Here is a 25,391-nt window from a genome sequence, read left to right on the forward strand (position 1 = left end):
CCTCTATTAAAAAAAAATATTAAAAATCAATAAAAAGCTGTTCCTTAGATAAATGTCAGTGGTAAAACTGAAGGTATGTAATGAGTCACATCAAAACTAATTTTAGTACACTCCCAAGTCAGAGCACAACCTTCAAACCTAATTCAAATTCAATTAAATTTGCCTTCAACACAGACAGCCCTAATACTGTATGACTGGTGAAAATTACACATATTCTATAGAAAATACATAGAGAAAAATACTCAATTACCATCTGCATCAAGTAGCATCAATAAATTTAAGAAATTTTACTAAATTATATATTGTAAGCTGTAACAGTTTGGACTTAATTTCTAATACGTTGAAATGTATGTTATTGGATCTCATCCTTAATATGCTGCTCTGTTACACAAATTAACCACCTCATTAATGAAAGGTACATGTGAAAAGAATTAATATCCTAGTCAAAAGCAAAACACTATCTTCCAAAGAAATATATAAAAGGCCAGGGCACTTAGATCCAGACATAAATCCTGTTTCAGGGTACCTTAATTTTGTAGCGCTATGGTAGAGTAAACAGCAATTTCTATGATAGTTTCATTCCATTTAGAGGAAAAAACTATGGTTTTGGTGACTTAAGAGGAACAAATTATGCAAACAAATGAATATTTAGCCCTGCTTTTACTTATTTGATAAAAAATTATATTACACTCTACCAGTGCTCATCTTTCCTATATCAAAGTTTCTGTGATGGAGATATGAAAAGCTGTTTAGGACTATGGAACAACTTGCTCAACTGAAACTTCCATATTTATCATCATAACTTTAAAAGACCTGTGTAATTGGCTGCTGTACTGAGCCGGCCAATTTACACCTCACGGTTTTCAGTAACAGAATCACAGAATCTCTCACTCAAAGGGACCATGGGAAATATATTATCCAACATCCCTGCTCAAAGCAAAGACAGTTGCTTCAGTTATTTGCAAAGTCAAACCATGCCTTGGTTTGTATTTACGTATTAATACAGTAGCTACACAATGAAAAATACTATTACTCTAAAAAAACATAAGAGGCTTAGTTCTGGAGTACAAGCCTGTGGCCATGAGCCGATTACACTGTAAATTCTGTAGCTACAACACAGCTTATTTCTCAAACAACTAAAATCCAGATTCCTTCCCTTCTGAAAAGCTTTTCCTCCTCCTAAGCTTTAATATTTGTAAATTTTATCTACTCCCATACAAAAACACTACCAGAACTACTCACCTCAGGGATGCAAGCAGGATTTATTGCAAAATCATTGCAAACTGTTCATATCAAATGGCAGTTGCAACTTGTTTAAGAAAACACAGAAAATATTTTGATACTTTCTGAATTGTGTTGATTAAAATCTAAATATATGAGAAAAAATTCTTAATGGAGTAAGAAGAGGCCCTGTGCTTCTGATGAACAATAATTAAATCTAAAGTGATGTGAGACTGGAAAGAGCAGCTTGTCTGCTGCTGGACTATATCCATTTACCTATGATGCTGCTGTTTAAAATGTATGTCATGCTAGTGCAGAAAGCCTAAAGAAACCAAGGCTCCCTTAGAGTTAGGCAGGGTACAAACCCAGCAGAAGTGGGTGCTTCCTTGCTCTAATCTATCTGTAGTTAATGCTGGGTAAAAGTTTTCCAAAGGATAATTGGCTTTGTGCTAAATAAAGTACTAAAACAGGAAAATTTTCAGCCTACAAGCTGATGCACATAACTACACAATGTTTTCTTCTTCAGCTTCCTTGGCATTAGATGTAGCACGTGTACACTGATACTACAATCACTATGTTCTACTAATCCCATGTAGGTTTATTTTCCCTTCTCCAAATAGGCATTTCTCCTTAAGTACTACATCAGATTTAGCCATTACATTAATCAAGCCCTTAACTACACAAAAATTGATGCCCAACTTATGCCTGACACTGAGTTTGCAAAAAAACTTAGCTTACTGTATTTAGCAGCTAGACCACAAATAAAACAAAAAGAAATAAAACTATCCATTGCTACAAGGAATAATAATAATAATAATAATAATAACAACAACAATAACTACAACAACAACAATAATAATAATGATAATGATGATAATATACCCAGTAAAGACAATTAAAGTTTAAGGGTCTAACAAAACACTGAGAGGAGAACTATTTGAAGAAAGCTAGCTATTGCTGCTGAGGAGTGTTGCTACAATAATTTGTGTGCTTCCCATAAGTAAAACAAGAAATACAATAGCTGATTAATGCAAAGGTACAGAATCATGAAGGTTATTGTCAGTCACCTGTTATACAGATGACCATAAACTAGCACATCAGAAAAAAAAAAACAAAAAAAAACAGTTTTGTGAACTTAGACTGGGCAAGTAAGGAGTGATTAAAACCAAGTCATGTTCCTGTTGGGTTCTTGTATACAAGTAAAGCAAGGAACAGTGTGTTAAAAAGCAAAAGTTAACTGTCACAGGAAAGTAACTTTTTTTCCTTTGTTTTGTAGCATTGGAACAAAGTGACTTTGATAAAGTCAGAGGGTGGGAACCTCAAAGATGGTAAGTAGAAACACTTCTTCGTGTACATTTCTTTTTAGACCAAGGAACTGATTTATTGTTGCAGAAAGTGCACAAAGGCCAGGAATTTAATGGAGGAATATCAGCCTTACGTGAAAAGCAAGGCTACCCAGGTTTATAATAGTTAATGGTTACATCAAATAAGAGGTTCTGGTTTAGGACTTCAATTAAGGTTCTCATATTTCAGGCCTCCTGGGCAATTCGTGTCCTATAAGATTATACTTCCCTGTGAATCTTCTGTGAGAGACCATGAGAAGTAGGAGAGCCAGAGCACTCCCATGTTCTGGCTTTGCTGCAACCGAAACTTTGCATCTCTGTTGCATGTATTACAGCAGCCTTTTCAAGCCTCTGACATTTCAGGAGATGTATTTAGAATCTCTCCCTGTTTCAAGATTCTTCCATTTTTAATAGGCTGTCACAGATTAAATAAAGGAACAGGGACAAGACATAATGGGGAGGGAGTGTGGACTTCCTCAAATCCCATGGCCAGTCTCCATTAGCCTGGGATGCTGCCTTACTTCAAATACTACCCCACAAAACACAGATCCCCCCCGGAGGGCCCAGCAGTTTATTTCAGCGGGCAGGGACTTCAGAGAGCTGGGTTGTAGCACACTCAGAACTGTTCATGAAAATAACCCTCGCTTTGTTTTTTTTCCCCAAGTATGAAATGGCCAGCAGGAATCATGTGCCAAACTCAGTCTATTTTCCTGTGCCAAATGGCACAGAACAACTCCGGTGAAGTTAAAATAGCAACATCAAAAAAAGATAACTCTGCTCCAAAATATTTTCCTGTAGTTGTGTGTTTTTGTAGTAAATAAAAACATTACAGCTTGAAAGACATTGCATTTTCATGGGCCATCACGTTGTTTTCTAGTTGCAATTGCAGACCTATTTTTCTACTTGCATTTCCAAATTTCACTTTCAGAAATGAAATTGTTCTCTCTCTCTCTCTCTCTCTGAGTTTCCATCACATCAGATCATCACATCACATCCTTGGAGATACACAACAGAGTATGGAGAGAGCGCGAAAAGACATGTTTAGTCCTACTTCATTGAGTGGCAAAAGACTCGATGTTTTGATGGACTCGGGGATTAACCTTTTACATTAGACACTATCTATTCAGATAAGTGCGTCATTCATTCAAAATGGAAAATCTTAAATGCAATTTTTCATAAGCCATTTGTTAAAACAACCAAAATGAGAGGAAGAGGGAAAGTGATTCATGGAGGTGAAGTAATACAGCAACACGAAAGTTTCTACAGTACTGAAATGGAAGACAACATATCAAGATTCCTGTAACAATGTAAAAACTGTTCTTCACATCACTGCTAAGTAAGCTGAAGATGTAAGGGCAAAGATGACCTCTTAGCATGCTCCTTTTAACCAAATAAGAGCTTCTCTTAGTGCTTTCTTAAGAATAAATGAGCCAAAGAAGCAAACTGGGGAGTTTTCTAGACAAAATATCTGGGAAAAGAGAAAATGAAAAGCAAAATAGGCTGTTTTGTAATTTCTCCCTCCTCATCATCACCAAGACACAGAGACACTAGCTCATACATCTTTCTGACTGTAGGGAAAGACTCCCTGTTATGGGTAAACAGCAATTCGGAATCGATTCTTCCAGGCAGAGACACACAGCACCATCTAAAAGCATGGTCACCCCCACAGTCATAGAGAAATGCTTTAAGTGGATTGAAGCAGAGATACAGTGCAGATATTTTAGAAAAACAGGTAACTGCTTGCCTCTCCTATTCTCAGGTAGCTGTCAAAAGTTTACAGAAATACTTAACTCTGATCAGGAACCAGAGAGTTCAGATAAGGATAAAAGGCTTTCAAAATCAACGGGAACATGCAATGTCAAACACCTCCTATGAAATCAAGATTTTCACAGGTACTGAATATAATTCAAATGTGAAATGACATCAAGAACTGTATTCTTTCTTGTATCCCAGGTCCCCTCAGAGCTAGCCAAAGGGGTAAACAGCAACCAATATGGGTGTCTGATCCAGTAAACCAAGGTGGCTAAGGACAGTTCAGGAATGTGTTTCATTTAGCTGGGTATACCAGATGGACTGAGGATTTCTCTCCTCTCCCTAAAACACTGCCATTAATAAAACATGGTATATTCTAGCAAGAACAAGCTGAGCATCCTTGAGAAAGTCTTTGTCACCAGAACTCTGCAGTGAGTAATGACAGGAAACAAGAGAGAGAAGGACTAAAGAATAACGTAAGTGACAAACTTCTGTGTAACTTTGAAGGAGTTTGGACTGGAAGATCTGAGAGGGGTACCACAAAGTGAGACATTGCCATGATCAGGATAAACAAGTACTTTACATGAGTTACTAAAGAATTGAAGAAATACAAGAACACAACCTTATTCTACTTTTGACTGCCTAATGTAAGTGCAAGAGTAATTCTCAAGCTCTTCCATTTAGCACCTTAAGTATTTTTCCAAAAATGCTGCAATTCATAGTTTGGTCTTCCAATGTTTTTGGCTTCTTCTTCAGCTGTGATTCAGCTGCCTGAGCTTCCCCACAGCTAGAACACCTTCTGATGCCCATAGTGCCAAGCTTTATTTAGGCGCACAACAAAATAGCAATATAAATACTCTTTATTTTATACAGCCCTTCACATTTGATTAATTCTACTCGCTATAAATCATTAACCCATTTGCCTAACACTCATCCTAGTTAGACTACAAGCTTGGAGCGTATGAACACCACTCATCTTGTAAAGCTTCATGCGCACATGCCACCATACCAGTATTACACAGCAGTAATAATAATCACACCCATTACATGTGTGCAGAATGCACACGATCACCTAAAGAAAAGAACGCTCTTTTAAGGGAGATATAAACCCACATGCCCTTTTTGTTCTAGGAAAATCTCAGCAATTTAGTGTGTGCCCAAGGCATAAATGCTTCCTAGAGCTTCCACAGGGTCAGAGCAGCTTCATATTTGCCTCAATGGAGGCCCGTGCTCATAAAGCATAACACAGCCCGCACACAATTCCACTGGAGCGCTGACATTCACTCTCCTACACTAGAAATGTAAACATGAATGAAAAACGTAGAACTTGGTCAAATGCCAGGGCTCCAGAGTTTTAGATTAAGGTTTGAGGGTTTTAATATGCTCAACACCGGATCGTTTTCTGTTACTGGCCAACAGTCATTTCAGAAAAATCACTATTACACTTAGCTCTTTTCTTGCAGCAGGCAAGGGATACATACCACAAGAAAGCAATTGCCATTTGAATGAGCAACAGACAAGCAAAATGAAGGGTTTCTGGATTCTCCTCCTAGTGCTTTTACACTTCAACTACAAGTGTAAATCTTTTCCAGACTAGGCAGAAGCTAGCAGCACCTTGTCTAATTTTACCCTTACTTAGTTCCTATCTTTGAGACTTCTCAACAGTTATGAATATTATAAAAAACATATGAAAAATACATATATATAAAATATATGAACACTTTTCTGAAGCGCTAACAGACAAATGTCTCAAACCCAATGGACTGCGACTCTTTCTAGAATGCTCAAGTTCCCATACTACTAAAAGGGCCATTGGAACTGCATTTTCCAATCTGCAGTACATCCAACACTTTAAAAAATATTTCTAAACTAGAAAGAAAACCTTAACAGTCAATATTTCAAACCGAAAAGCCTAAGAAAAGATATTCCTTAGAGTACAGGAAAACAGAAATGAATTTAAATATTTAGTCTTTGTTCAATTTTCTTTAATTTCCTCCTCGCCCAAGCAAATGTTTCTGTTAAAAGTGCTTTTTGTAATAGAAAGTCTTTTAACATTTTCTTCAACCAGCTGTAGTTAATAATAATTCCTAAACGTACTTCCAAGTCTAAATCCTCAAACTTCAAAAAAACACATGCTCATGTGTAGCCTGCTTTGAAAAAAAACCCCTGATCCTCTGCTGGAGAGGTCTGTGAGGTGCTTGTGCCATCTGAGAGTTGCCAGGCTGCTCACAGCCTTTCACTGCAAAGCTATGCTGTCTGGCAGAAAGAGCTTAGGATCACACAAGCTAAAACATTAAATCAACATTGCCAGACACATTTTAGACGCTGGTGTGTATATCCCTTAAAAAGGAGGTGGGGGGAGGGGAGGAAAAAGTAGCCATTTACAAGATAACTGGAAATACATTAGAAATAGAACACAGCAACATTTCCAGCACATAAACACCGCAAAATAGACACAACAAAACTAACCAGTTGACAGGCTGTGGCTTGATCACCATCTTGTAAATGCTATAATGTGCTTCCTCTTCCCAAGTCAAGTGTAGTATTTTTGCTCAAGTTCTACAAAAACAGTTTACCAAATTGGGGCAGAGGGAGAGGAAATCCATATTAACTTTTTATCCACAGAACAACACTCATCCACATAAATACTTCAAGACAATTTATTTCAGTCCCAAGGTGAACAAAATGCGTGAGTTCATAAATTCCCTCAAACTCTCTCCTAGTCTATGAATAAAATAATTACTTTTCTTCTTAGAAAGACAATGAATATCACGGCTGTTTTCCTGAAAAAGAGTCTGGTCTTTCAGGCAATTTCAGGAAAATGTTCAACCAGTGAGAAAAAGACAGAAACTATTAGAAATAGGAAAAGACATATGAAGAAGTGAAGTTTCCAGGTCACTTCATAAAATGCAATAATTGCTTCCAAAAGAAACTATCTGAAGAGAAGACTAACTGAAGAAACACTGAAACATGAATTAAGAAATAAACTAAGGAGAACTTCCAGAAAGTAATGTTCCCAGTTCATAATGGACGTGAATACATGAAACAGTGAATGAAGTTTAAAGTTCCGTGTACCTGTAATATAGAGCACACATCACCAAAAGCTGCTTTTATTGCTGTTAATTACACAGACCTGACAGCTGAGATATTGTCAACACTACCAATAATATGCACCAATTCTAATTCATTAATACTTAACATATTCTTGCCATATGTCCCCTCATTTTGTCCTCATCTTGTCATTTATCCTCATATAGGGTTATTTCTACACTGCAGTCCAGCTAGAAAGTGTCAATAACAACCTTTCAGTACCTACCTGGAAGATATCATGGGCTGGTAGCTCCAATTATTAACATTTTTTTTGTAAATATTCAGAAAAAAAAATTCATGTGTAAAAACCTGGTTGGTTGGCCTGCACAAAGCTTTATGTTGTTTTCTCTAATTTGCAACTGGAATTTGAACTAGATAGATTAAAGTCAGTTAAAGTATGTTTCCTCGGAAGCAACTGTTTACTGTGTCTCCTACATCATCTACCGGGGTGGCCCAGCTGGCAGCCTGTGACCCCAGTCTTGCCCACGGGCTGATTACACTGAGGTAGCTGCTCTTCTCAGAGGCAAGTGGCTGCTGCTGCCATGACCACACAGCTGGAGTAAGAACTATTCTTTTGTGCTTGCACATGAAACATTGCCATTACTCCTTTGATAAAGAGTTTTAAGACAGACTGCCTCTTTCCAGATTCTGTTCCTACTTCCAGAAGGTTAGGAAATTCCCTGATTTCTTGCCGTCTTGAACCTTACAGAGGCCACGTGTCCAGAATACAAGTATAAGCAGACAGCTTTGTCGTCTACTTTTCAATGCCAAGCTGAAAAAAAATGCACTGAAGGACACTAATTGCCTGTATCATCAATAAGCTTGAGCCCTGCTTCCTAAACGAGAGCAGATGCTCAGAGAATCAGATACGACTGTCCCTATTTTCTGATATAATTTCCAGCTCCCATAGAAGCTGCATATAAGACAAATCAACTTAAATCCAGCAGACCTGACATCACTTGCAAAGAATTATCCTGCTGTGAGACTGCAGATTGATTCCTCTTCTCCATTTTAAAGTGGTAGCACAAGATACTGCAACATGCAATGAATGTTATGAAGCTGCTCCACACAAAAACAACTCACTGTCCACAAAAAACACCTGAATTTAGATGAGAAATTTGCTTCACATCATTTCCAGCCTCCTGTAGACTACAGATCCGAACATACTTTCCATATTCTACACTACACAAACCCTTTGCGATAATGTGCATAGTTCATGTATTTCCTAGGTAATTGACTGTTTACTGCTTTTTCAGCAAAATCAGTAAGACGTAGGTTCAGTGATACTCCACAGGGAGGAAAGCTGATGATAAAACCCCCTCCTTTTAGACTCCCCCACCCCCAAGTACAGTGTGCTAAGCAAAACCAGGAGCTAGATGCTTTACAGAAACAGGTTTACAACACTCCTCAAGAGCTATTCTACACACATTTGACAGATACCAAAACCAAGCCACCAGCAAATAAATTACATGTCCATTCAGCCAGGAACCGTGGCCTGGGTGCCCAGTTTTAATCCACCTACTGAAAGCACCACTGAAAGCTAATATAAGCAGGTTGGGTAAAATTCCTAAACAAAACAAAAGTTAAGAAAGACTGGGTTTCACTGAAACCTATCCTTCTGACAGCTGCCCCAGAAACAAAGGAACTAAATCCAATTTTGCTTGCATAGACAAGTGCTTTCCTTTTTTTGCATTTCATTTTTTGAATTCAAACATTTTGGAGTATGGAAATAAGCAGCTGAATAAACTGATACATTTTTCTGTAACATGTAGTATTTTTTTTTCATCATCTTTTTTCTTTTTTGACTTTCTAACATTTTTTTTTCTAGGACATATTTCTGGGGTTTGGTGTGAAATCGAATGTATGCATGAATAATAACGGATTTCATATTCTTTTGAGTGTCAGGGAATTTTAAGCTGGGCTGGGCAGAAATTTGTGAATGATGGTGGGAAACATGAAAAGGAACATGACATTTCTGAAGCACAATAAGCCTTTAAAACACTTGTAAGTGTGGCTATAAAACTAGCCCTCCCTTCACTTACTTCTCTACATCAGCACAAACACTTCTCATCAGTAATTCCACGTCTCCCCTGATCCTCTTTGTCCTCAACACTCTGTGCTCCAGGGCTTGGCAAAGAAGGCTGGCTTAGATTTTGTGTGATTTAAGTACCTACAACTACCAGTACACAAGTTGTAGCCTTAAAACAAACAAACAAACAAAAGAAAATCTTACACCAGAATATGACTGCACAAGAAGTATTTTACAATACTGGATTTTTTTACATTTTATTTTTAACATGGACAGCCCATCAGCTTGAATATAGATTTTCCAGAATGCATTGTTAACCAAACCAGTTGCTATTTCCACAAGTTGCTTTGTTTCAATTGTTTGTTTTCTTTCCTTTGTCTTTTTTTTGGTGTCTGGAGTTTTTGTTTTGTTCTCTTTTTATAGTTGGGGCTAATATTAGAAGGATCTTTTGCTTTCTTTGGCCTGAGCTGACCATCACTAACAATTCTGATTGAAAGTAGAGTTCTAACTCTACCCTACGCCACAGCTTTTTAAAATGGTAACGCATACACTGAATAAAAAAATTCACTTTTACTAGAGCCCAACTGCATTATCACAAGATCTTTAATATAATACTACTTTGTAATATTTACAACAACAAATAAAAACTGGCCATACTGGTTACCATAAGATGCTTGAAATCTAGCTAACCATCACTGCTGTTTTCCAGTTCCAAACTTTGCCTTTAGCTGACATTTCTTCTTACCAAACAAACCCTTATGAGTTGTACAAGTGCAGTTTTCACCCCTCCTGCATTACAATGGAACACACCTGAAAGATGTCACACTGAACCACTGCAATTCCAGTGAAGGCTACCTGCAGGTGCCTGATAATGCACTGTAAGCTGGACAGACTGAAACAGCTCTTGTCCTGCAGCATCTCAGGATAAACTCTGGCATCTTTACAGACAAGCAGGACACCAATCATTGCCATGCAGACTGAATGTTTTAGCTTGTTTTCCTAACAGAATAAAGTTTCTCTATTCATCCTTCAACTTTAAATAGCTTTCGAAAGTGTAATTAATCAGGAGCTAGAAATACAAGAGAAAACAAGTTTTAGTAGTTTAAGTGTTCATTAAATAATTCGAGTGAGTTTACAGACATCTTGTCCTTTAGGATGTTTAATGAGTCCAACAAATTCACTGCAGTAGACAACTGGTGAGACACAATGTTATAAAAACATTCCATCTCTGATTTACACAAAACAGGTTCAAACTGAAGACAGGCATTTTTCATACCTTTATTGATTTTCCTTAAACATATATAGATAGGTGGAGTAATACAACATAAATAAAACAATTTAGATACTTTCCCAAACTGAAACTCAATCAGCAGAAATGCCATGTATTGTCAACAACAGAACAGCAGAAAAAATAGTGTCCTGTTCTGCTTCTCATGACTCTAGCCTGTTTCTCTAACTTACAGGGTTATGTCTCTGCAATAAAAAAAGCATCAGAATCAATCCTTTGTGCCAGCTGCCTTTACTTTGCCTGCATAGGGGCTAGTACCCCATGCTATGTAACTTAAATGAAACACATTCTCTGAAGTAACAAAAGAGAACAATTTCAGCAGATTAATGTGAGTTGTAACACAATAGACTGATCCTACATCAGCCCTATCCAAAAACTGCCTGATTTCAGTTCCCTCTCACAATCTCTCAGGCTTTCTATTTTACAGCAACATTTTATCTTCAGGTAACATGTCTTTGTCATTTACAGCTGAAGCTACTATCTTTGAAAAAATTAAGATTCAGGGAACAGTGTTCCATTCTGACCATGTAATTTTACACCTCAAGAAACAAGGAAAAATTATAAATTGAATGGAAGAGGCTTGGCAGACTAGATACGTGAAGAATATATGTCTGTGAATCTCACGATTTTGTGACCAAAATCGGGAATGAAAACTCCTTAACGCTGGGTTTAGCATTAATGAGCAAGTACTTTATTTGTCCAGGGACATGAGGGAATCATTCCACCTAACATGTCCACTGTACGTTACAATAGTCAAAGCTTATATCACTCTGTTACATACATATTCATCAAAATTCCTAGAACTCGTTATCATAATTACATATGCATGCCGTTTAGGTGTTGGGGGGGGGGGGCCTTCCATGGGGGCCACTGGTGGCCTCTAGCAGTCTCTGGTGGTCTTTGGAGAGGAGCCTTTCTTGAACTGTGCACTTTGAATTAGCCTTTCTTTGGTTTATGTCTGCAGTTTCTTATCTCCTGCCTAGCTTCAGCTAGTTCATTATTTTTCTGAGGGCCTTAATCTTCAAGGACAGGGGCTTCTGATTAGGAGTCTCTCTCAGTTTACGCAGGGAGCCTCTCAATTTATGCATTTCCCAGGGGGTGTTTATCACACTTGCCTAGCTCCAGGACCTTCGTGCAATGGACAACATGTTGCAGGTGTTCAACTGAGTGCTTAATTTTTTATACTATCCTAATCATTTTTTTCCTTCACCCAGTTTCCAACATTTTCAGTATCCAACACAGCATACTGGAGATGTTCTTGTGCTGAATTGTACTATTGATCCCAGATGTGAAGTATAAAGAATTTGCATACCTTCAGCCCATTTAAAAATATTCTGAAACACGTGTGTGGTAAGAATGTTACTATTCATTCTTGTACCTAAACCAGGTAAATAATGACTTCTTTGGAAATTTAAGCCCTGTACATCTAGTCAACAGAGACTATGGTCTCTGTCATGGATTAAACCCAGAAGGCAACCAAGCACCATGCAGCCACTCACTCACCCCTTCCCCCTCAGGACTGGGAAGGAGAAAATAAAGCTAAAGTGTCAGGAATCAAGATAAGGACAGGGAGGGGTGACTCACCTATTATGGCCATGGGCCAAAGACAGACTCCTTAGGGGAAGAAAAAGAACATCTATTTAATTTAACCACCACCACAACAACACTTAATTTTTCAATTTAAAAAAGTATGATAGTGACAAATAAATACAACCATATCTTACAAACACCTTCCTCCTATCCCTCCCTTCTTCCCTGGCTCAGCTTTGCTTCCGATTTTTCTCTACCTCCTCCTCTCTAATGGCACAGGGGGCAGGGGATGGAGGTTCTGGTCAGTTCCTCACATACTGTCTCTTCTGCTCCTTCCTCTTCAGGGAGAGGACTCCTCACACTCTTCCCCAGCTCCAGCGTGGGGTCCCTCTCATGGGAGACAGCCCTCCATGAACTTCCTCCTAAGCGGGTTCCTTGCACGGGCTGCAGCTCTTCCCAAACTTCTCCAGCGTGGGGTCCCTGCCACTGGCTGCCATCTTCCCAGTGACAAATTGCCCCAGCATGGGCTTCCCTCAGAGTCACAGCCTTCTTGGGGTGCAGCCACCTGCTCTGGCATGGGGTCTTCCACAGGGTGCAGGTGGGCATCTGCTCCACCAGTGACCTCTGTGGGCTGCAGGGCGACAGTCTGCCCTCTCACCACAGGATACAGGGGGGCTCTGCTCTGGCGCACCTCCCTCCCTTCTTCCTCATCCACTCACCTGGATGTTTGCAGAGGTGTTTCCCTCCCAACTCCTCCTCACAACTCACAACTCCTCCTCTCAGGTTCCCCTTCTTAAATATGTTATTGCAGAGGTGCAGTGACTGTTGCTAATTGGCTTGGCCTTGGCCAGAGGTGGGTCTGACTTGGAGCTAAGAGAGCGTTGAGAAGCTTCTCACAGGGGCCACTGCTGTAGCTCCCTCCCATGCTACCAAAACCCTGCCACACACAAACCCAACACAGTCTCAGAAAGGACTATTTTTGCTTTATATAAAGCACACACATCCTACCAAGAATGTACAATAAATGGCTTCTGGGAGGCACGGAGCCTACATGCTTCAGCCTAGATCCTCTCTCCATTAGCCATAAACTGTCAACTCCACCATCTCAGTGACTCTTGCTTGTTGGTTTGTGGCTGGAGCTGTTAGAGAACCCTGATACTGAGCAATGTTTCACTAGACACAAAATGAAAAGGGAACAAAGTTTTTTTCTTGTACTCATCTAGATAGAACAGAAAACTCTTAATAAGCACAGGAGGTTGAGTCTGTCTTGCATTTTGGGCTGACATCCACTCTTCCACGACACACATTCACAGGAAGTTGTGTCACTTCTCTAACCTGAACATGTTATAAACATACCTGAACGTGATTATGACAATGCTGCTTCCAAAAAAAGTAATTCCTGGTACAGGCTCTGTATCAGTGTTCCCAGGCTGACCTGGGAGTGATGCCAGGTAGAACAGCTGGAAGAGCATTAATATCTCCTCTCCAGCATCACTCAAGCATTGTTTAATGGCAGTTCATCTTAAAATTACATATGGAGGACCCAAGATTGAAAATGTCTCATTCATATTTCACTTAACATGCAGGCAACAGTTATATATATATATATATAGGGCCAGTACCTAGGAAGCTAAGTTTACCTGGTCACATTATAACATGAAGCTAATTGGCTATGTTTATCAAAGTGAAAAAAACCCAAACCCAACAAACCAAGTTAAAACAAGAAAACCACTTGGCAAATTAAAAAAAAAAAAAAAAGTAGGCTACATAAGATATGAGAATGCTTTGTGATTTTCTGCAGCTGTTCTCAGCACTGCTTAGCAAATGAATTTAACACAGAATGTCATACAGAACTATCTTTAGTCCTTGTTAGTGTTTTAGCACATTATCATGATTAATCTTTGTTATCATATTAATGTACAGGCACTTGAAGATGAAATATGAACAGTCACATTGTACTGATTATTGCTAACTCGTCTTTTATATTATCATTTACACTATTATTATATTCTATTTATATTATAATACAGCACATCTGTGCTACACAGAAAAGAATATTATAAGTGTACGGAGACCTTGATTTTGCAAAAATTTAAGTGTGGGCCTAAAGGAAGTATCAGCATGTGCAGCGTCCTCTAGACCACAGAGGTAAACATGTGCATAAGGCTTTAGATAGGATCCACAGCTGCACAGTCATGCTTATGGAAGGGAGGTAATATTGGAATTAGAGACAAAACTTCACAGTAAGACACAAAGCTAAATAGGTCGGGTCTACAGAATACAGCCTACCCACATGCTGTCCAGGCTTAGAGCTATCATGCAAAACATTATATTATTTCAATATTTTTTCAAAGGTTCATTGACTGGTCAAATCAAATCAGCTCTGTCATAATACTCACAGGCATTTTTCATAAATGAAATCTTTGGTCACGAACAGCTCTCCCTCACAGAGGGCAGACTACAAACAACAAACTACAGAACACCTTTAAAAAATGTTTCTTTTCCTGTACTGATTCTTCTCCTATTACGTTGTCTGCATTTTTACAGTATACTCATCACAGTGCAATATATTTCATAAACATGTAACATCACTTAGTAGTTCACTTCTTTTGTAGGGATTTTCCTTTTTATTAAGCTTGTTTTCATCAGTAATTAAGTGGCCCCAGATGCCTTACCAGGGATAGGATAGCCTGGCAGTGAAGTTTTACATTTTGTCCAGGTGACACAACTGTAATTGTTCTGATGTTGTCCTGAGAGCTGCAAATCTTGGGAACGCTGCTCAACAAATTCAGCCTGGTGAAGTTTCACCTCTGTCCCAGTGGAAGACAGCTGTCAAAGGAGTCAAAGACATGCAGGGTTAAGGAAACCTGGGCTTGAGTTGGGACAGCTCATTTTGGGACCATTTGTTCCATTTTACCATGCTCCAATTCAAAACACTACAGATAACATGAGCAAGGGACACCGCGTCGTCCATTTTCTCTCATGAAACTAGCTGTTTTCTTCCAAACCCTCTGCATCCTTTCTCAGGTCAGTACTTTCACCCACTGGTATACACTGTTGGATTAAAAAAGCTTGGAGGTCACTACAATGCATTGTGATAGTCAGTTAAACTCCAGGCTGAGAACATTTCTGTAGCTGTGGACCTTTGGGTATAGAGAACAGACCAAAAGGCAAATAAACAAGCAATACATTATTCCTTAAATGTGCCATTATACAAGAATAAAGAGTCTATATCCTGAATTTTCTTTCTGTACAGTAGTGAAGGCTTATAGGAAAAGGAAAATTCCTTATTTGGAGAAATAAAGAAACCTTCTGAGGAAAGGTAAATTAAAACCCCCAAAACATCAGTGCTGAAATACTCAAGAGTACAAGTTTAACAGAGGCAATCAATAAAATCTTATCAATTGCATATTGGTGAGGAAAGGGTAGGTTAGATAGATGTATTGTTGCCCGCTCTTTAAGAACAATATCGACACTTCCATTTCTACCAGACTCATGAAATTACATTAGCTGCTTACCAACCTACCTTTCTTTGGTCCTGCCAACTATACATTTCATCTTTCTCTTTTGCCTTGCTGTCCTGAACAATTGTAGCAGGTTTTATAATCTAGAGAATGGGGCAGTGGAGAGCAATGGCAACCAACAGCTTTGTAACTTCTTCTATTAATTTATTCCACAGGCTGCTTAAAAGTCACTCTTACGGACAACTTGGCAAAATATGCACTTCAGACCACCGTACAGTATATTTACTTCCGTACGCCCTCAGTCTTCTACAAAGGGTTGTACTGAATGCTACATCTGATTTAAGGCATAAACTTTGAAAGGAAGAAACAGCTGTTTGAAGCCTTTAAGACATCCTTAGGTGTCAGTGAAAAACAGGTAAGCATTTGTACATTTAAGAGCCTCCACATCTTCAAAAACAGTAGCCATGAGCATACTTTGCTTTCTACGGAGTCAGGGAAGAGTAAGCCCATGTCACAAACCACTGTGCAAAGCCAAGAAGAGAAGATTAGTAACCTTTCCTTTCCTTTTTTTCCCTTACACATGATTTTATGCTTTTTCTACTATTTTGAGTTAAATTCTGATATTCCTGGTAACAGAGCTATAGAAAATACTGCTGAAGGAGACACCAGTAAATTATCCAGTCTATATTCCTGCCTGACAGCAGGATCAACTGTAATTATTTCTGACAGATATTTTCATAATTTGTTCTTCACAATGAAGCATGCCCTTGCAATTTACATTACATTCAGTGGAGAAGTTCTTGTTTACAAAGAATAATATCTGTAGCATCAAAAGAACAGTGCTCAACAGAATGGAAGGCTTACAAAGATAAAAAAGGATTCACAGAAAATTGATATACTCTGGGCCAAATTAACTGCTGGTAGAAGGGTTAAGCAGGGTTATGCCCACCTTCATGATGAACCACTACATGCCCTCTATAAAACTTCCAGAGTTTTATCTGTTAATGAAGAGCCTGTATGTTTAGCATACTCTTGTGCCAGTTGCTTTACACATGCCAAATAAAAATTTAAACAGACACTGCATTTTAATTACTGTAACATGATGAAACAGGTCTAATCAACGCAACCAGAAGAGCTCAATGTTTCATTAAAGTCAAAGAGTTTTCTTACCCACTTCACAACAAGCAGAGAAACTACAGCCAACAAGACTTGATCTTCTGGCTCCAAAGCACTTTTCCACCACATTTGCATTGAGTTTAGCAACTCTGAGAATAAATGCCTTTGCATGGTCATTTACCCCTGGATTTTGAAAGCCGGCCAGATATGGACTATTAACCAATAACTGTTTATGGTTGGTTTGGGAGTGGGGGTGTTGGTTTGTTCTTTAGATTATCAGTGTCACTTCAAAAGTAACCACAGGAACTATCAATTTCTGCTCAATGTGGGTTGGGTGACTACTCTGAGAGCTCACAGAGCATCTCTGGAAGACACAAGAAGGCACATGACAGCTGAAAGAGCATCTTATTGCAGTACATTTCCTTTGTAAGAGGATGGTCCTTAACACTCCCCATGGCATTTTCAAGGCCAAGCTTCCACAAAGTGACACTAGTGTTGCTTAGTGCACACCTTATGAGGGACTGGCAGAAGATTTGGAGACAGAATATCACAGGCTTAGGTTCACCAAAGATGAATCACATACCTGGAAAAAGATGAGTGAAAAAAACCAATTCACACTACAGAGCTCAACAAGGGTAAAAATTCATAGCACTACTTCATATCCACCACATAAGAAACTTAAGGATTATATGTTAGACCTTACAACAGTATCCAAGCAGGACAGGTTATTTACGCCGTTGGGAACATGTGATGTCTTACTTGTGGGAAACCTCCAACACAAGAAGTATTTTATTTTGCAGCTAGTAAGTACAAGGGATGTACAACCCAAGCAAACCTCAGTTACAGAGATAATCGTCCTGGCTTTGCACTTTTACTGTTGGCTCGTATAGTCATTTTAACATGATACCACTCTTACTGAACAGATGCAGGCATGCAAAACAAATCATTATGCCCGTTAACATCTCATAGGCTTTAGGAAAGACACACAGGTAACATAAAGCATGACACAATGAGCAACAGCTTACAACACCCTTCTCCTTCTGAAGGCAGAATGCTTTAATCAAAAATGTGTCACTGTATTTTTCTACTTTGCAATTTCATTAATTCAGAGACATGTTTCAGAATAATTACTCTCCCCTCCACTTCTTTGGGGATTTCTCCTTTAAGAGAGATTACTCTCTCTAAACCAGACACTGCCTTTTGGAACACGAAGATTTATTTTATCACTTTCTTCTGTTTCATTTAAAGCATGTATTATCATAATTGTAGCCTCTTTTTCTCCGTATAATCCAAACAACTTCTGAAAGTTGCTCAGTGAGAATGCTGGTGCTTTACTTTAAGCAGAAGCTCCTACCTCAAAGATACAGTGAAAGAAAAATAAATTCACATTTGTGGGATGTTATTCCCACATGACCGCAGAACAACCCAGTCAGTCAGTCACAGAAAGGTGGGCAACAAGCAACAATTCTTCTATGACAAATGCATCCATTTGTCTGGTAGTAGAACATAGTTTTGCAAAACTAACAGCCATATACTGGATTGCAGAAAGGGTATTCATTCTGGACTAATTTTATGATTTCAATTAAGTTTACAAATTAAGCCTAATTCATTTAGTAGAACTGCTTCATACTTAAACAGTCAGGAAGCATTTGCTGTCAAACTGACATTTGAAGGTGAAACACTAAGCACATAGTGCAATGTTCAGGATTTTGTGGGGGTTGGATTTTTATTGTTGACAGAACTTAGAATACTTGAATGGTTAGAGAAGACCACCAGATCCTTTTCTAGACCAGCCAGCATGTGCTGTTCAACAGTTAATCAGTCCTGAAGAGCACTCAATCATGATGTAAAAAAGAAATGTCTATCCTACTGTTAAGCAGGATGCGGTTTATCAGTCTGTATGTTGAAAGAGGTGTTGTACAAAAGAAATTCACAGCATCAGCAATAATGAATTGGATGTTTAAAAAGATCATAAAAGTAAGATGGACGCCTCCAATTCTCAATCAGAAAGGCACATTAAACCAATCACAGAAAAACATTTCCATTTCCAAGAACTTTTAGTGGATTCATGCCTAGTCCTGGCTGCATTTCAATGAAGATAAAAATAAAATGACATGTACACTACACCAGCTCCACAGTAGGAGCACTTCCATGACTGGGAATGGAAGAGACAATTTCTAAAGCAGAACCTCTCAAAGCCAGGCAGAGTCAACAGAGCACAAAGCAGCTGTCACTGCTGACAGGATGGAAACTGAATTTACAGGTCTACTTTGAGTTGGAAGGGGAGAAGAGAAAAAGAAGAAAAGGAACGTTACCACCACAAGTCCACAAAATTTACCACGAGTCTTTCCTGAACAGATTTCAAAGCCGTAATGGAAGGGCAATTTTAAAACCGAACACCATCAGTATAGAAGCAGAGTTCTTGTGGTGATTATAAATAATCCTCAGCAACATTTGCAGAAGTCCGTATCTTAGTGTAGCCCGTCCAACTTCGGGTGTGTAATATTGTCAAATGTATATGAGCCACTGCCCACCACGACCAGCCTTTGCTCACTTTGCCTATCACTATTACTGTTAGTGCTGAGAACTCATTATGGTATCATAAAGTGCAATGGTATTTGTTGCTTTTCTCAAAGCTTCAGATTAAGAATTTTGACTTTCATTTGAAGGAAGTTTCCGTCCCCCACAGTTGCAGAAAGACAACAGAGAACACACTCAACAGCCTCAAAAGATGAAAAACGAGAATAAACACAGATTCTCCATTAAAAAAAAAAAAAGATCCAATCATTTTTCAAGACTTTAACTCATGATTTATGAATACATGGAGACAAAAATCCACTTTGCAGATGAAAGACAGACCTAGGCATACACTTATTCAACCAACCAGTAGCCACAAATTCAAGACAGTTTATTGCCTTGAAAAGATTCCTTCCTTTAACATCAGTATTTAAAGTAAACTCTAACAGTTATTTCAGAGGAAGGAAAAGCAGGTTCATTGGCAACTGGTGTAAATGACTGCTAGTGAAGGATAAATGAAATTATTCACTATACAAGAGTTTCTTTATCATGATTGTTAAAAGAAAGCTCAGAGAAAGTGAAGAGTCCAAACAAAGCCATGTGAGGATGGACAATTAATCTGCTGAGAAAATTACCACCAAAATAAAACTTTGTCGCATTAATTAAGGATTATCTTGGAGTAATGCAGAGCCAAAATACAGACAAAATCTCATCTACACTGCAGCTGTGAGCACTTCAGAGCAAATGTTTTTAAAAACTTTGTCAGTGTATAAGTCTATTGCAGCCCTTATGAATACATACAACCAAAGCACACGTGTGCATGTGTGTGTGTATGCACGCACACTACCAAAATCTTCTTGGCTTAATCTGAAAAAAAAGGCATATGAGGAGGAACAACTGTAGGGTACTGTCTTATAGGAGAACATTTTATTTGTCAGAAATTACTCCAGTGTATCAGAGACACTGTAACAAGAGATTTCAATGTAATTATTCTGATGTAAACGTGACAAAATTACACAGAACACTGGAAAAGTGCAAAGACCTGCATGAAAAGTGTGAAACGTATTTTCAGTAATAAGAACTGTCATCCCAGTTTCTCTAGACAAGTTTTCAGAGGTTGATAGTAACACAAAGTAAGGAACTTCAAGATCTTGTATACCACACCCTTGTCGTAACAGAATTATTGCAAGAGTATCATATTATGTTTTGTATAATACACCTATTACAATAAAATCCAATAAAATACAAATAAAAACGAAATAATATTTAATAAGAACAATAAACATATTAACAAACAAATTCTGCATAAATAATGTAAGTAAGCAAATTTATGCCCATAAGTATAGCCAGAAATACTGTCCTGCACATGCAGTCTTGTACAAAAGTTTCCACTGAATCAGTATTGCCAGGGTTAGGGACCTCGTACAATGGCCATACCTAAATTCTGGCTACATGCTGGAACACTTGATGTTGCAACCACCGACTGGAATACAACCTGCATGTTCTCTGGCTAATTCTTCTCCCAAATGCTGACCCAAGCCAAGTATCCAAGTAGCTAACAATGCAAAACTTGGTGATTAGAATGAATGCTAAATATCTAAGCATGGATTATAGAATCCTAGAATGGTTTGGGTTGAAAGGGACCTCTAAAGATCATCTAGTCCATCCTCCCTTCTGTGGTCAGGGCCATCTCTCATTAGATCAGGTTGCTCAAAGCCCCATCCCAGAGTAGGTTCAATGCGAAAGCAGACTGTCTTTCACAAGGATAGTTTCAATGGTTTGTTGAGTTTATCTTTACAATGTCCTCTTCTACCTCAGTAGAACACACAGGAGTTTTCACCAAGATTTTATCATTTTTCTCTGTACAGTGGGTATTATCCAATCCCTCTTTCGGTGCAAATCTTCAGTGTCTACAGGACACTGGAATGCTGAGAGAGACTAAAGAATCCCTTGATAGCCAATGTATTTCTCATCAGACAAAGCATGTGCATGGAAAGCCAACCATTACAGTCTTCAGAGACTAGCCACATATGCAACTGTTACCTGAAGCAAAGTACAGAGACACCACTACCTCTGAAAGGACCATCACTCTTGGTAACATGGAGACAATAAGTTGAAAAATGTATCCATATTTATCAGAAATTCTAATTTTTTTACCTATTGTGCAAAATCAAGAATAAAGAGTTCTGTAGGCAGGCTAAAATAAATGTTGTAATTGGCTCAGTGACTTTTCCATAAATAAATGGATTACAAAGGCACTCTGCAAATTTATTAATGTACACAGGAAGAATTCCGTTAACATTTTTCTCAAATGCAGAGGGATAGCTATTTTAATGTGTTTTCTGGATTTAGTACGGCTACTTCTGTCTGCATACTGCTACATCACTCATGCTAGAAATGAATCTACAGCTCTTCCACCTCTACAGTCAAATGGAGCACATCAAATGGCAAGATATTTAAAAACCTCTCTGACAGAGAGCAAGCACGGGTCTTTGTTCTTTACCTCTTTGTACTGTCAGATATGCACATTCTTGATGCATTTGAACTCATCAAAAAGTTCAAAACAAAACAAAAAAAAAAGCCCCTTCATTAAAATTCTGGCTGCACACTGCTGTTGCTACAATCATTTGGGCCACACAGGAGGACACTGTGAAGTTTAGGGACAGATGAATAGAGACATGAGAGCCTTTGGAAAAGGAAAGGGTTTGATAGCTTGTATCTTTTTTCTGGTTTGTATTGGACCTGGACAATAAATCTGAATGCCTTCAGGTCTCAAGGGAACACAAACTTGTATTACGAACCCAGCACCTACAGTCAGGTCTCACACTATCTGTTGCAATACTGAAAGCAAGCCTGAGTTCCAAAACAGGTTTAGCTTTCTTACATTAAATTATTAGCAAGTTCACAGTGCTGTGGCTTCAGCTTAAGTACACAGAGCATAAAAGTTTTGAACAAGCCATCTTGGGCACTGTTAATGAAATAGCCACAGTAGCAAGGTGAGCAGCAGCAGCTGGGCATCAATGCAGTTTTGCTGCAGTTCCCAGTGAGTTCCATAGTGCTGGGACATCACTCTTCTCAGCACACAAGATAGATGATTTAAACTAATTTAAACTAAGCTAATTTACAATAAACAAAAGCTAAATATAGGAAAGGGTGAGTTCTGTACATCACACAGTCTACCTAAAGCATATAGATATTTCAGAATTGGTTTTCCCTGCACTTTACGTATGGATAAATAGTTTATATAACTGGTAATTGTGTTAAAAATATGAAAAGATAAATATTAGGATAGTAACTAGTAAAAAGAATAAAAGAAAAAATAAATGAAAATAGGTAAAGTAATATCCACAAATAGCAATCTACCTACAAATTTGGAAAATTAAATGATATCTGCTCTGACTAGACACAGAGGAAAACAGGGAAAAAAGACAGATCAGTGATTTAATATTTTATTCTTAATAATACCAAAAAGGTTGACTAGACAACAGAAATGGTCAATAACGTTACAACATTACAACATTAAACATTATAATAAGATAAAATATTTGTATGATCAAGGCACTTGATAGAATCTATATGGATACAAATGATGTTCTAGTATGGATATGTATGGATACAAACGTATCCATACAAAGGCTACATTTATTTTTTTATTAAACAGAAGGTACTGTAAATAAAAACACCAAGACAACTGAGTCTAAAAGAATGAAAAAACTGCAACTAAACATATACAAAGGTAAGCAGCAGAAGTATGAAGCTAGTCCCAGTCCATCTCAAATTAGCCAAAAGGAATAGGCTGTACAATTACTTCAGATTTTAGTAGAGGCTACAGTTTAACAAGCTTAGTAAAGAAAGTACAAAATGTGTCACTGAAACTAAATTTTCAAGCAAATAAACAAGAACCAGAAGGCAGTAAATAAAAGGCAAGAAATTAACATCCATAGTCTCAGCCCGGAGGAGATATACACGTTTCTCCCAAAAGGCATTCACACTCAGCAAGAATCAGCTGGCAGTGGGGCAAAGACAAGATAAATCTTCCTGCACACTCAGATAGTGACAGCAACTGTTGACCCCCCTTCCCTGAATCAGTGGCATTTTGTCTTTCGATTACATTATTTATATAAAATACAAACTTAGTCTCATAACAGAGAAGCTTTCTATGATTGATATAGATGCTTCAACCTTAGGAATAACTTTCTGTGCCAGTTCAGTAACTTCATTTCTGATTATACAACACAATCTTGAAAAAATGACTGCAGATCATGCTTTGCCTGCTACTGAGTTAGTGTATTCAATAGATATCTTTCTACTGATTTCACTTGGCTTTGGGTTATTTCAATAAATGATGTTCTAGTTTGCAATGAAAGCCTCATATTTACAGTGCCAGCCTAATACCTTTCAGTTATGTTTTACAGTCCAGATTCAGCAAAGCAATTAGTCCAGAGCATTCTACTTGCCTGATGGATGCACTTAAGAACTTTCCGTAATAAATCTAAAAATTAAACTGAAAATTGCTGAACTGATAAACTGAATTTTTAAGCTAAAGCATCCTTATACACTAGCCCTTTTCTCCCTTCCCAGTAGTTATGCATGTAAGAAAATTTTGTCATTTTAAGAGGAAGTTATCATCACTTATATATTCTCTAATATCCAAGACCAAACAGCCACATTTTAGTCAAAGCTGCATAATACAAAGCAAAAGGAAAACAAATTAGCAACTACTAGTTACTAACAATTGAACATAAATCAGTGTGACATTATTGACCAAGCTGCAGCACTAAGCCATGGGCCTAGTTAATGCCTGGAGAAAAGCAGCAGTGCCACACTTCTCTGGGCAGCAAGGACAATGGCAAAGCTACCTTGTGAGTCTCCGTCCTCCTTCACTGATCGTATGCTGCTGCCGAAAGCAGGTACTCACATTTTTATGGCGAACTGTTTGATATTTGTTTTTTTGGGGGGTTGTTTTTTTTTTTTTTTTGAGCCCTTAACTCTCAAGTCATGTAAGGACCACAGTCTGATCTATCATTAAATATATATACATACAATAAAGTCACATGCTTTAATGAAATACATTATATAATCTTATTTATTATACGAGACATATTTTTAACTATATCAGATATATGTATTATGATTTTTTATTTATGTATACATGACTTCTCTGCCACCAGGGGTTTTCAGTTTAAAATGCAAGATTAAATGGTGTAAAAAGTTTAAAAAAGTTACTGAGAGCAGATGCTGCACCAATCAAGTGAGGAAAAGCACAGCAGCTATGTAGATGAAATTATAAGAAATAGCATCATATCCAGCTGCCTTTGATGTCCCCAAAACCAGATACTAAGTTATATTCACCAAGCAAGTTTTCTGCTGTTGGTCATCCAAGCAAAGTCCACTCAACATCACTAAGCTAGCATCTCCAAAAAACCCCCATCCTACTACAAACAAACCACATACAAGTCAGATAAAAATGTCTGCCACTGACCGATGATTTTGAAACTTGCATTTTCCTAAGCCACTTTCATGGTCTCAAAGGAATCTTTCTTAAGATGTTTTTTAATAACTTGAGAAGATAATACTGTAACTACAAACTCTGTCGCAAGCTTCACACTGTCAGACATAGTGCTCCTGAAGCTCTGTCTCCACTTCCACCCTTTGAAAAGTTATTTTGCATAAGAAAAGCTGCAGAATATTTGAAAGCAGAGATATTAAAGTGAAATTATTGTCTAATATTCCATTTAGCTTGGGCCATGATCTTGGTTTCTGAGTTCGTTTCACTGTCTGGTTCTCATCCTCTCTTGGTGTGGTTACTCTTTACCTCTTTGTGATACGTGGTAACACATGAATACTGTCTGATTCAGGGGTTGCTTTTGCAGGTATACTGTGACCTCGTGCCTGCTATACAAGATTTGATTCATACCACTTCAAACAACGAGTGAGGCTTCAAGCACAATCAGAAGCAAGGCACTACAGAGTAAGGTTGTATTTCCATGTAGCTCTTTGTTCGAGAGCCTCTCTAAGTCAATACATGAACTGCCTGAGAA

The 25,391-nt window shown here is 38.1% G+C and overlaps 1 protein-coding gene across 7 annotated transcripts in view; it reads right to left on the reverse strand.

Annotated features, from left to right (window-relative positions):
* Positions 1-25,391, reverse strand: part of MAPK10 (mitogen-activated protein kinase 10) — a 172,840-nt gene that overhangs the window by 101,615 nt on the left and 45,834 nt on the right. Inside the window, exon 3 of one of the 7 annotated variants that reach the window (XM_042796706.1) lies at positions 14,929-15,082. The exons of 5 other annotated variants lie outside the window; for them this stretch is intronic. The gene's annotated coding sequence lies outside the window, so the exon portion shown is untranslated. Of the gene's footprint in view, positions 1-14,928; positions 15,083-25,391 lie in introns of those variants that run through there. One more of the 7 variants, XM_042796708.1, reaches the window with a different exon arrangement.

This window comes from Tyto alba, unplaced genomic scaffold (assembly GCF_018691265.1).
Source record: "Tyto alba isolate M040663 unplaced genomic scaffold, T.alba_DEE_v4.0 Super-Scaffold_23, whole genome shotgun sequence".
Classification (NCBI taxonomy): domain Eukaryota; kingdom Metazoa; phylum Chordata; class Aves; order Strigiformes; family Tytonidae; genus Tyto; species Tyto alba.